This window comes from Cetorhinus maximus, chromosome 8, assembly GCF_964194155.1.
Source record: "Cetorhinus maximus chromosome 8, sCetMax3.hap1.1, whole genome shotgun sequence".
Taxonomy (NCBI): Eukaryota; Metazoa; Chordata; class Chondrichthyes; order Lamniformes; family Cetorhinidae; genus Cetorhinus; species Cetorhinus maximus.
In genome coordinates this window covers 30,932,512-30,946,310 of record NC_135886.1, presented here as the reverse complement: position 1 = coordinate 30,946,310, position 13,799 = coordinate 30,932,512, and the positions used below count along the sequence as shown (strand labels likewise).

At 44.8% G+C, this 13,799-nt stretch overlaps 1 long non-coding RNA gene across 1 annotated transcript in view; it reads right to left on the bottom strand.

Moving 5' to 3' along the window:
* LOC144683262 (uncharacterized) overlaps positions 1-13,137 on the bottom strand; it is a 45,930-nt gene extending 32,793 nt beyond the window's left edge. Inside the window, exons 1-2 of the long non-coding RNA XR_013577212.1 lie at positions 12,968-13,137; positions 11,140-11,243 (exon numbers count right to left, since the gene is read on the bottom strand). This is a non-coding gene — a long non-coding RNA (uncharacterized LOC144683262). The remainder of the gene's footprint in view (positions 1-11,139; positions 11,244-12,967) is intronic.
* Positions 13,138-13,799: the final 662 nt, after the last annotated feature.

Sequence of the window (13,799 nt, the reverse complement as noted above, 5' to 3'; positions counted from 1 at the left end):
CATACTAATTGAAAAATAGGTTATGACAATTGTTTAAAGTTTCCCTCTGGGATTTTAAATAACTCAGCCTTTACCAACTGCTGTGTCATAACAGTCACACAATCTTGTTAAAACTCTGCTCCCCAATGAGGGATTTCCATCCTTCACCTTCAAATATCTAGAATCTGAATTCCCTCTAAAAGCCGGTCCAACTCAGACTGCTTCAATGACTGTTCACCTCCTAGGGTTTCAATCTCGTCTGCCAAGACTATGTTTCCCTGGATTCTCAAGTCTGCACGCCAACACCGATAAAACTCCAGCTCTTCAGCCACATCGAGCAGAACACCATTGCTCTAAAGGGTTACCTTTGCTCCTACGGCCTGCATCACAAGAGTCACTGACCTTCTGCTGCCTTTTGAGCTCTCCAGCCCTTCCTGTAAGCCTTCACTACCTGGAGCCTGCTCACCCAGCTCCTCAAAGCCAGCAGCAGCACTTCAGCTGCATGGAGCTTCTTCTCCTGCTCCTGACTCTCTGACTAAAACTGACTGACCCTTGAAGTGCTCTTCACCAACCCTTGAACCAATCTGGATGACCTATCAAAGCACTCCAAGAGCACCTGTCACACTTGATCCTGTCTAGTAACAGGTATTGAACATCCTGTCTCCTGAATGTTACAATCTCCACAGGTGCTAGCTTATAAAGCACAGAGGGACAAAAAAAATGACTTCATGACAATATATACTTAGACAACCTACCACAGCCACTTCAAAGCATTAGAGAAGTAACATCAGTGGTGCTTTTGCAAGATTGTCCAGATCTAGTGACAAGAAAGTTAGTCCAACAGCAAACCAACATGCCCAGCATTAAGGCACTAATCACAAAACCAACTCCACAGGACATGATGTTCACATGCTGACCCTTGAAGCAACTGCTCTACTCAGAATTTGGTCATGGCAGGAGACTCCCAGGAGGACAATGGAAATGCTTCAGGGATGTCCTCAAAGCAACCTTGAAGGAGTCAAACATTCCCACAGATTCTTGGGAATCCCTGGCTTGTGACTGACCAAAAACGGAGACGATTCATTCACAAAGGCACTGAATACACCAAGGGGAGAATTTTCCCCATGTTGGGTGGGCCGAGCGGGTGTGGGTTGGCGCGGACCCGATCTCCGCCTGCGCTGCCATTTTACGCAGGCGGGCCAATTAAGGCCCACCCAACATATTTCTCGACTCCCGAGGATAGTGGGAATGGGCGGGCGGTCAATAGCGACCCGGTGGCCTGCTTAAATGAAGGCCTGGCAGCCTTTGCAAGGCTGCTCACAATGGCCAGCAGAAGAGCACAGCTGAGGGCTACTGTGCAGCACACAAGTCTGGAGGGTAGGCCAGTGGAGCAGGCCAGGCTGGAGGGTAGGCCAGCGGGACAGGCCAGGCCGGAGGGTAAGGCAGCAGGGCAGTGTGCCCCTTGTTTCTCAGATGAGTGCCTAGCTGTCCTCCTGGAGGAGGTGGCAGCACGGCGGGTGGTCCTGCTTCTGATGGATGGGAGGCAGAGGCCTCCCCACCTGGCCAAACATGCGTGGGAGGAGTGCGAGCTCCCATGATGTGGTGTGACGCACATGGGTCCAGTGCCGTAAAAGATTCAATGACCTCCTGTGCTCGGGAAGGGTGAGTACCATGTTGGCTGGGGTCACTTAATGCAGCCGTCACCCTTTCTCCCGTGCCCCCCACCACCACAACTCTGAATACAGTAACGGTATTGAATCCTTCACGGCATGTATCCCTCGCTGGGTGGGCCAGCAGAGATTTCCCATGCACAGTTCACCCTGAGAGGGTTGGGCTAGGATGGGTTCTGTATCCGCAGCCTGTGTGACACTGACACCCTGAGTGTAGAATGGGGGTGAAAGTCAAGGGTCTGCACCTAGGCAGAGTGCTGGAACTGGGAAGCATGTCAAAGTCAGGGTGCTAAAATGCTGGGAGGGGAGCTTCCAGGTGGTGGGGCACCAATCCATCTGCTGGTCTTTGCACTCCACGTGCTTGTGCCTCCTTGCTTAGCAAAGTGACACCTTGTGCTGCCACATGTGAAGGAGGCAGCATTTGAGCAATGGTGGGGGGAGTCAGCCCTGGCTTGTTTGTGTGAGTGTGCAGCAGTTGTGGGGTAATGAAGAACGGGAGCCCTGCAATGTCCCACTCTGGCTGGGTTGGCAGGGATGTGATGGGATTCCAGGTACAGGCTGGACTAATCAATGCTCCTCTCTCCTTTTCAGGAGAAGACTGTGCACAATTCCACAGAGCGGATACGGACTGGCGGATGCCAGGCCCAGTTGGTGACCTTTCGAGCAGCAGGCCATGGATCTGGAGAGGTGCCATGCCCCCAGGTCCACCGGTGGCAGTGAGGCTGGGGTGCCATGGGGAGGTATGTTTGGTGAGCACTCAGGTCACCATATGTGTCAAAGAAGCCATGGCACTGCTGAATGCTCCATGATTGAAGTTTGCAACATGGGTTTACTATTGATTATGGAAGGATGAGCGCATAATGATCCGGGGGAGCGGCATGCAAGTTGACATTGTCTGCACTGTAACTAATCAAATGTCCTTGTTCTTCCTTTCAGCATCACCGGAGCAGGGCCAGGAGAAGGAGGCAGAGGGGCCACGTCTCACCCGAGGGCCCAGACGAAATCCACTCACCAGTGTCACACTATCTCTGCCAGGCAGGCACCAGCACAGATACTAGCACCTCGGTGGGAATTAGATCTTCGGCTAGTATGCCGGGGCACGGCGGTGAGGACGTGTCACACTCGCCTGAGGTGCGGGCAGAGCCAGAGAGTGCCCAGGGCACCGGCAGTCAGAGGACTGCTGGGGACCAGGCACATGCTTGGTCGGTGGCTGATGATGTGCCCCTGGAGTCATCCGTGAGGCACCAAATGCTGGAAGTGCAGCAGGGTATGTGGGAGGATCTGGCGGATATACATGAGGCAATGCGTGGCAAGGTGCCCGTGCTGGAGGAGTCCACGCGGAGCATCACCGATGCAATGAGCCTCATGGCCGAGTGCCATGCTTCATCCATGGAGAGAGTGGTGACTCTCGTAGAGAGGCTTCTCCAGGAGACCAATTAGGGCCTACCGGGGTTGCGCTCGGACCTGCAAGCCCTCACAGTGGCATTGACCTCAGCTAGTCATTGCCCGTGTGGGAGATGGTTTGGGCACCAAGTATCCCAGCTTGGTGCCCATCCATCTACGGTGAGCAGGGAGGTCTGAAGCGACCCCACGTTGGCGCAGCAGCTGCCTGTCGTCTCTGTGGGCTCCTCTTAGGGCGCTCTGGATGAAGGCAGCAGCTCCTCTGCCCCTCTGCCAGTGACTGTGGGATCCGATGAGGCTGCGGCGACTGGGGAGATGCCAGCTGTGGAACTGGCCACTCCCTCCCAGGCGGGGCCATCAAAGGCTCCACAGGCTAGAGGACGACCGCCAAGGTCATCGAGGCCAACAGGGCAGCACAGTGAGCAGGCTGTCTCAGATGCCAGTGCCAGCGAGGGGTGCTGTCCCCTAGACACAGCACCCGAAAGCATAAATTTATGGCACCTTAGGCACGCCATGGGTTTCTCACTGGTGGTTTTATGTTGGCCCGTAGTAGTTCATTGAAGATTTGATGTGATGTGCAACTCCTTTTTGGTTTGGTTTCTGAAGTTCCGTTTCTTATCTCAATAAATTTTGATATGTTGCCATGCCTCAGGGTGATTCCTTACTTCAGCAGGTGGATGGGAACCCATGACGTTATGAGTGAGTCATTTGACATTGAGCTTTATTGACAAAGGCCTTAGTTAATCTTATTATCCAGGCAGATTTTGTACTCAGGCATCGAGCATGGAACACCCTGGTGTGTGTTGAAGGTCCATCTGTTTTGGGCTAGCTGAAGGTTCTTTGGATTAAAGCTTCTCGGATGTCCCTGCCTCCCTGGAGTATGCCCGGGTCAGTGTCTACCCCCTCAGCGTTCTCCTGTGCGTGTTCGTTCTTGGACTCACTGCCGGGCTCATCATGTGCATCCAGAGCAAGTGCATCTATGTCTTCCTCGTCTACTGCATCGCCCCTTTCCAGTGCCAGATTGTGGAGAGCGCAGCATGCAACCACTATCAGTGACATGATCTGGGGATTATTGCTGTGCGCCCCCTGAACGGTCCAGGCATCGGAAGTGCATCTTGAGAAGACCGATGGTTCTCTCCACCACAGCCATTGTGGAGGGGTGCCTCCTATTGTACCGCTGCTCAGCCTCTGTTCTTGGATGGCGGAGAGGCGTCATGAGCCAGCTTTTGAAGGGATAGCCCTTGTCTCCCAGCAGCCACCCACCCAGCCGGGCTGGAGCAGTGAAGAGCCTCGGCACCTGGGAGTGCCTGAGTACGTAAGCGTTATGGATGCTGCCTGGGTACCTTGCACAGACTTGCAGAATCAGCATCCTGTGATTACACACTATCTGCATGTTCATGGAGTGGAATCCCTTCCTGTTGACAAAGGCACCGGGCTCACCCTCTGTCGCCTTGAGGGCCACATGTGTACAGTCGATTGCACCTTGGACACGGGGGAAGCCAGCAATCGCTGCGAAGCCTCTGGCTCGCTCTGTCTGGCTGGCATCATCCCAGCGGTAGTGGATGAAAGTCAATGCACACCTGAGCAGAGCATCTGTCATCTGCTTGACACAAGTGTGGACAGCTGATTGGGAGACTCCGCAAAGATCACCTACTGACTCCTGGAAAGAGTCGGAGGCATAGAAGTTGAGGACAGCTGTGACATTTGGCGCCATTGGCATGGGGTGCCCACCCACATATTTTGCGTAGATCTCAAGGCCTATCATCTGACAGATATAGTTGACTGTCTCCCTTGAGAGATGGAGCCTCCTTTGGCACTGCACCTCAGACGTATTGAGGTAGCTGCTTTGCCACCTGTATACCCTGGCAGCAGGATAGTGGTGTCTTCTGCACCCCTTGTGCCTGCGCCTCTCCTCCCAAAGGTGGCTTCGATGGAGGCTGAATGTGGACTCCTGGCCTCCTCCCCCTACTGGCCCTCCCTTCCTCCTCAGAAGAGGTGCCTCCAGTGGAGAGCACAACTCCCATCCCCAGGCTAAGGGGAGGCTTCCTGAAACCTGCAGGCCCCAAAAATTATCTTTACTGTGGAGCCCTGACCTGAAGGCTGTTACTCCTGTTGAAGTAGCTGGTATGAGTTTTGAAGTGTTCCTGCTCACACAGGCAAGTATCAGTAACTTTCACAATTAAATATTCACGAGCCCACTCACCCCTCATCCTGGCCTTGGATGAGGTTTATATAAATGTCTCCTACCCGCCTACACATTGCGCCCGTGTGTCGTCCTGAAGATCGCACGGGCCCCAAAAAATTGCAGTCAATTGCTGCCTCAAGGGCCTTAACTACATGAATAATTAACAGCGGGCAGGCATCGGAGAACATCGCATGCCCGCCCACCTAAATATCGCGATGGATTGCTCCCCCGACGTCACTGCGTCATTTTACGTCATATTTTACGTGTCGGCGTGTGGGGCTCGACCCCGTGCCCCAACGGGAGAATTCTGGCCCGAGAGACTTCGTCGGGAACACACAGAGGTGAAGTCGACGCAACGAAGAGAGCGCACAATCCTCCAAACAACTCATCGACCCAGCCCTCCAAGCACCACCTGCCCCTCAGGTGGCAGAATCTGCAAATCACACACTTGAATTATCAGCCATCTCAGAATCCATTGGACCAGAGTCATTGAAGCAAGACATCCTCAATCCCGAAGGACTACCTAAGAAGACGATGGCATTAGGATTTCCAAAAACAGGAAAAATTGAGACCTTGCCATTGGTGGAATTAAGTTTGCAGTGAACAATGAATCAAATGGGCTACTCTTTTTGTTTCCCAAAATTTCTATAATGTCAAGAAAACGGTAGTGACATGTTCAAATCAATAGGGAATTCAGGAGAAACTCTTTACCCAAAGAACAATAAGAATATTAAACTTGCTACCACAAGGAGTGGTTGAAGTGAATGGTGTAGATGGATTTAAGTGGAAGGGAAACAAACATATGAGGGAGCAGGGAATAGATGGTTACGATGATAGATTTAGAGGAGGAAAGATGGGAGGAGGCTTGAGTGGAGCATAAACACCAGCATAGCATGATTGGGCTGAATGGCCTGCTTCTGTGCTGTTATCCTACGTGGTGCTGTCCAGATGCTACCATAATGAAACCTAGCCTACTTTTAGATCACAAATCTAAATGCATCCTGGAATAAGAATGCTACCCAGGAGAAGAACAAAAAACAGATGGTCAGACTGCGTTAGCAGTGAGCACAGGATTAGTGTAAACCAATTATAAAAATAGGTGGAATAATTGTACCTGATCAGTGTGGACTGACTGCATCAAGGAAAAAGAATGTTAGTTTGAGCTGGACAGAATGTAGGTTCCTGCACTAAAATGCACTTGAATAAAAGATCATTGACTGAGGTTCATACACCAAGCCCATGTTTACTCCCGAAATCTATTTTGGTCAAGAATGTTTTGACAGCACATCCTGTCACTTCAGTATATAGGCTGATTTAATTTAGATAAAAGCAAAATACTGCGGATGCTGGAAATCTGAAACAAAAACAAAAATTGCTGGAAAAGCTCAGCAGGGCTGACAGCATCTGTGGAGAGAGAGAGAGACAGAGTTAACATTTCGAGGCCAGGTGACTCTTCTTCAGAACTCAGTCAATGAAGAGGAGTCATCTGGACTCGAAACGTTAACTATGTCTCTCTCTCCACAGATGCTGTCAGACCTGATTTAATTTAGCTTTGGCTTTAGTTGATTCTTTTCATCAACAATGATAATTTTCGCATGCAAATTTTTCAATCACTTATCAGTACTGTAGTCACCCATGAACTAACACGCAAATGTCAACCTGCCCAAGATGATATCTGCTCTTTGTGTACGTTTGTGCTCTCTAAGTGGCACCAATAGTGGGGAGCTTTCTTTCTCAACATCTTTTCTTTGTGTTCCTTACCGGTGAAGGGCTCCCCACTGTCTGGCAACAGGCCATAGGTCATTTTAATCTTAGCAGCCCAGACCCAGCTCTTTACACACACAAGTTCAGGGCACAGCACCATTCTTTATTCTGCTGCAGTATTTCACCCCTGTTGTGATTCCAATAAACTTATCTTGTATCTTCTAATGCACACTCATGCACACCCTGGCCTAAACTATTAAACAACATTCGTACATCTACAAGTTCATTACTGCTTATCTGATTCCAACATGAAAAATTAAACTAATTTCCCCGGAGGAAAAGAGACAGTTTATTTCACTTGAATTTTCTGCTGACAGTGTGCTGTATTTGTCCTAAGAGTGATTTTTTAATCGTTATGTAAGAGCTATTTTAGCAATAATGAACTAAAGGGTCTCTATTTATGTGGTAGATAACACAAACTAGAATTCCTTGTGATCCAAAATGAACTGATCTGTCTGATACCTTCCAATAATTTCTCAAACAGGATTCTACAGCCTGAGGTAATTTCCATCATTAATTTCATATTAAACTTTTAATGAGATTATTGCAGTGAAATCAAATTGTTTTGTTAGGAAATGTGCCTATTAAATGACATAGTTTGAATTGATATGAAATGGGTTCAACTTCACCTTGATACACACCACGTAACCTTGCTTGGGCAGGGGGGTGGGGGGGGAGGGGGTTGGGGGCGGAGGTGAAGGGTGCGAAATTAATTTTGAATAGATTACAGTAATTGCAAAATTTAAATATTTTTTAATATTCAGATTGCATTGGACAAGATTTGTGAAGCCACCAGCAGGAGGCGGCCTAACATCATTTCACATTTATACCTGCTGCAGTGTAATTGCAGCCAAGGTGAAGAGAGCTTTAAAAAGTACACAGCTAGAAAGCTATGTGGAGCCAGCAGTATAGTTTGTCTCTCCCAGCCCTTTGTCACTGTCAGCAAGTACCAATCTTAAACTAGCACTGAGGGGAACAGCAAAAGGGAGTCGCTGGAACATTTCCAGCTGCAGCTATCCAGTCTGAGATCATTGCATACAGTAACTTGTTCACTAGTACAAGCTTTCATGGGAATCAAGAAATCATGTTCTCCAATCTCAGCTGGCTTGATTTGTTTTTTTCATGGTTTTCTTGAAATAGGCGTTCTTTGTTCTCTGTAGAGCTGATAAACAGTACATGGCTAACAGAAATGTTTTCATTCTGCCACGTGAGGTATTGTTTGTTGGTTTGACAGTATAAATGAACCCTTTTGATTCTGGCAGGAAATTGCAGCTCATGGCCAGAGCACAATGATAAAATATTTCACAACATGCGTCAGTTATTTCAGAAATATGAATTGAACAATTGTCATAAAGAATGTTAATACCTGCCTAAAATTAAACTCAGAGGTAGAAAGTCATCTCGGGTGGTGGCGCAAAAAAGGCAGCATTGGATCAGCCACCCATTATACATAGTGCTTGATATTCAGTTCCATTGCAGTCAATAGAAGTATTACGTGCTGTGTGTAATGGACAAACAATTTGATACTGCTTATTTTTCTCCACCACCAGTGACAAATTTCTACCTCAGAGCTTGCTATTCCTAGCGCAGTTAAATAAAATCAGTTATCAATGAAATTCCAAATACAGGCTCCAAATTTCCTTGGGGGTGTGGTGGGGGGCATAGTGTTGGGATGTTCCGTTGAACACTTGCCATAACTCAGAACCCATCAGAAAATAGCAGGAATCTGGCTGCACTAGGTCCTTGACATTTCCAGGATTTTCAGGTAAATCTTTTAAGGAGATACAACCTCCACCTGTCCTTACAAAACCAATGATGCCGGGAGAAAGGCCTGAGGCCACAGGCAAGGCCTGGAAATCCCAATGCTGAGAGTTTCCATTTCCCTAGCTCAACTGCGATCCAGTGTAGCAATGGAAGGAAATACAACACGATAGGCCAAAGGGCCTGTTTCTGTGCTGTATAATTCTATGACAGCAAATGCAATGAGACGTACCAACTTCCAGATGGGTGGAAGTGAGTCCCACTGGGCGGAAGACAGGTTGACAAAAATAACATCTTGTAATTAATGAGGGCAATGACCAGCATGATGTGGTGCTGGTAATCTCTGGTTGGGAGCTCCTTAATGAAGTAGAAGACTTTTGCTGATCCTATAGGTATTTGCATCATGACCAAGTTCCCAATGGGTAGCACCAATCAATTCTGTACTTCCAGAAATTGAACAGTCTGGCCTTATACTGTAGCTGTGTCATACTGCTGCTAAATCGAAAAGCTGGCTCTGCTGAATAAAGCTGATTCTTGTAGATTGGATATGTGTTGATAGTGAAAATGTTCACTATGCTATCCTCAAAGGAACCTTGTTACAACCCACCCCCAGGTGAGGTTCCCCGAAGTTAGTGATCCAGGTGAGACCCCTTAATTTGTCACCGTCTGGCTGGGACACCCCAAATTGTTATGCCCTGGGTGAGGAGGTGTGAACTAGCTCCCAGTCTTTATTCAGCACCCCACTCTGTTGGTGGTTATGGCTGTTGCGATTGTAGATTCCGGTAGAATTGACTTCAGCAGGCAAATGGTCAGTTTCGAGATTCCAGTAGTGTTGACTTTGGTAGAAGTAGAGATAGAGGTATAGATAGAGAGAAAGAGAGCAAGAGATAGACAGAGAGAGATAGAGAGATAGATAGATAGAGAGCGAGAGAGCAAGAGAGAGATAGCGAGAGGAAGAGAGATAGTGAGATCGGGATACCTGCAAACTGGCGATTTGCAGAGGTACTGTGTGTGGCTGTTACTTCTGAGTCAAACTTACAGCACATGCTCTCTCAGACACCCACCAGACAGACAGACAGACTAGGACAGCTTTTCAGCTCACTTTTAACCCCTTATTTTCCATATATATTCCAAGTGGGAAATTAATTCACAAATCTGTCTGGGCATTGCTCACAGGATTTCTTGATGAGATGACACTCATCTCCCATTATGTCCCATTGTCTCTACCGGAGGGAGCAATTAGTTTCTTAATGTCTTTAGAAGTACCTTGTCTTGCAACAGGGTGAAGTTCCATTACCTCTTAGGGAGTCACTCTTCAGCATTCCAGCCAGTGGCTTGTGTGTATTTTTTAAAACTCAGGTCTTATTTTTAAAATCCAATATTTCCAAATGCAATTTGATGTTTTTTCCTTCATTATCATGGCAACCTCAAGTTTAATAGATAAAGCTCCTGGTTACATTGATGGGCAGTCCTTACGTCCGAGGCTATCTGCAGATTTGAAGTCTCATCTCTGTAACTATCCCTCTGCTCAAAGTCTCCAGAAATAGCACTTCCTAATCATTTCCAGAGAGCTATAAATACAATGGGTGACTCAGTGGCAGTAATATGCTGCTGATGCCTTTCGGGAAGCCCTACTTTCCTTCTGTCTGTCTTTCTCAACTAAGTAGGGTGACAGGGAAACAATAAAGCAAAATCACCAATTCTCAATTGCTTCTTTCTATCACACAATTGCCAATAATGTAATGCTTTGCATCAACAATTATTTGTAGGTATATATCTAGGATATTGAAATTCTACTGATCATATTCACCGATTGTTGTTATATGTTAATCTTCCCAGCGAATGGCTGACTCATTCCTCATTCAAAACAATGAAAGTTTCATTCAAACTATAACATTCCCTAAGATTTCTTTACCCAGAGCAAAACAATCTTCATTTATAATTTCTGCAATATATTTGTCAAGCAGCCACACTAATCCCAACTCAGGGGTAGCCATCAGCATCTAATATTTTCAATACTTTATTTAGGAACACGTAGTATTGATTCTACAAAACCTTCCAGAAACTGAATGACAAGGCAATAATTTTATCTCAAATTTCAAGTGACATTTGTAAATTATTTAAAGCTTTATGTAAATGATTTTGATGCTATCTGAAACCTTCAGGAATTTGTGCTTTCTGCTAAACAGCCATTATTATTGTTCATCTTGCTTTTTATATTATTAATTGAATATAATTTGTGCTTGAAAAGCAATAAAATGAATAATGATAGTCAGCTGGCCTGCTCTCTTGGATCTATCACAATAAAAGCAATGCTTAATTGGCAACAGATCCAAATAAAAATATTCAAAGGTAATTTGACCTATCAAAAATACATACCTCCTTTAAAGGATCCCATTAAATGGTTTATGTAGATCTGGAGAAAATGCAACACCTGAGTCATGGTTGGGATTCCAGTGAAATCCTGGTGTTAAGAGTTTGTGCTGTAGTACAAAAATATTTAAATAATCTACCCTCACAGTTTGATGCCACACTTTGGTCATCACAAATGTATATACCAAATATTTTTTGTCACATTCCCACCTAATTGGTTCAAATCTTGCACTTAAAAAGCAGCAGCAAATCATAATTGGTGATGGAGGAAACATTTTAAAAACATGCAAAAACTAACAAATAACTCACAAAGGCATATGAAAACAATGAATGCAGCACCAGCAGTCAGTAAAAAATTATTTAAAAAAAAGTTAAAGTAAAACTTAAAATATTTTTGAAATCTTCTCTGCTAACATCTTGTTTTTTTTCCTTAAGATGAGAAGTTTAGTACTGGAAATAAGTTTAGTAACTTATTAAAGCATAAAAAGTACAATATCTGGAAGAAAATCATAAGCTTACCTAAACTGCAGCATCTGTGTACAGTATTTAGAATGTTTATAATTATATTCCTCATCAGAAGCCTGGGCTTCCCTAAGAATCTGGCATCTTGAATTCATTTGATATCCCAGAACTATCGTGCCCAGTTAAAGAAACTCAACAAAGTAACAAACTACAATGATTATGGTGCATCTATTACTACTACTCTTAGATTTGTTAATTTTTGCACTAAGACTTAAGTGCCATAGAGAACAGCAGAATTTGCTATACTCCCTCTTGCTAAATTATAGAAATGTACTGGCAGAGCTAGCAGCATGGAAGTCACTTTGGGAGTGGTGGAAGTAACCAGAATTTGGGTTTGTTTGTATAAAATGAAGTAATCCATTAACTTATTAACTTTTTGTGAAGAAGTGCTTCCCGATTGTTAATGTTGAATTTGTATTGCAATGAAATGCATTCTTTAAATTGGCAATTAAGAACAGGTGTCCCCAACTGGTGAAGGGTTGGGGAATCATTGTAAGAGTATATAAACCAGTTCACTCTGAGTAACTAGGAGGAGGTGTCAGCTGTGGCTCGGTTCATAGCACCTTTCCCTTTGAATCAGAGGGTTGTAGGTTCATGTCCCACTCCCGGAAACCAAGAACTGTGATTGTACTCGAAAGAGTTGCAATCTGTGACTGTTGATAACTCGGAAGAGTTTCAGAGTAACTGGGATAGTTTGTGATTTTGTTTTCTTGGAATGAAACCTGGTTTAAAGTATAGGCTAATTTATATGGTTATTGGAATTAACACTGATAAACACATTTGAAGCTTTAATTTTAAGTGTATGTCCCCCCTGGTTCTGGACTCTCTTCAGTATAAGGAAATACAACATGGTGCATGTGTAACAAATGAAACATTGCACTTTGAATTGTGGCTATTATTTCATTTCTTTTTATATTTTATCCAATACTGTAAATGATGAGAGACAAAATAAAGTAAATGAAGCTTCTATAAAGAGTTCAAAAGCACTAAGTTAAAATAATGAGTAAATTCTGGAAGGACTTTACCATTATTCAAACTGAGATGAGGTTCTGAATAAAAGTCCTGAATTTTAAAATCTTTACTTAACTTGAACCTTAACGCTCAGTACTTTGCTGAGAGGTTTGGTAAAGGAGGTAAGATATTAATTAATTTTATTTTTTCCTAAATGTCATGTATTCCTTGGCCTTTATTATAAAAACCTACATTCATGACAGATGGATAGTAAAAAATAACTAGCTACTCCCTCATCTTATGTACAAAGATTATTTATGTAACTTTTATGTGATAAGAATAAATACATTTAGTCATTTACCTGCAACGGGTAAGGAAAACGCTGGTTCCCCAGAAAATAAATAATCAGAAAGTGCCCACTTTACTTCCTCTGGGCTGATATTTTATATTCTCTTTCCGAATCCTTGCAGTAAAAATATGTTCAACTCCAGACTGAAATCATCCCCTGCAACAGCTTAGCTTCTGAGTCCCCTGAAACAAGAGGAAATCTGTCAGTGTTATTTTAAATTTACAATGTCAGGACATGTTAAGTGTGAGTTTCTGACTTTGTACTGTTGACAGGATGTCGCCTGCATTGGATGTAGGCATCTCGTATTGTGAACCTGTATTTCTGATGCTGTTCCAACAATATCCTCCAATAGCTTAAGAATGGAAAATTATCCCTTTAAAGATAGTTTAAGAGCTGAACATTGTGAAGTCTGACATGAATTAAGTCAGATTTTAGTGCTGGTTAATGAATGGTTACTGCCTAATTGCACAAGACAGAAACACAGTCTTGATGTGGGAGACAAAAGGAATAATGCTGGTCTGATGAATAAATGAAATAAATGTTTAGAATGTTATCTTGAGTAAAATGGAGAGTCACTGGATGAAAGGCCTTGACAATGGCTTCCTGAAATGGATGTCAACCATGTCACAACCTAGGCGTTTCCCCGAAGGGAGACTTGAACCATCTCTAGGCTGCCATCATGCACCTCCTGATGGCCAATTCAGAGCAATATTGGTCTGAGAACAAAATAAAAAGTAGTGCTATTCTAACAAAATTGTTTCATAGATCAGGTGACCAGATTTTCAAAAGTGGGACACATTGAAAAGCCTTAGGAAGGTGGGGCTCTGTGGTGATAAACTTTTTG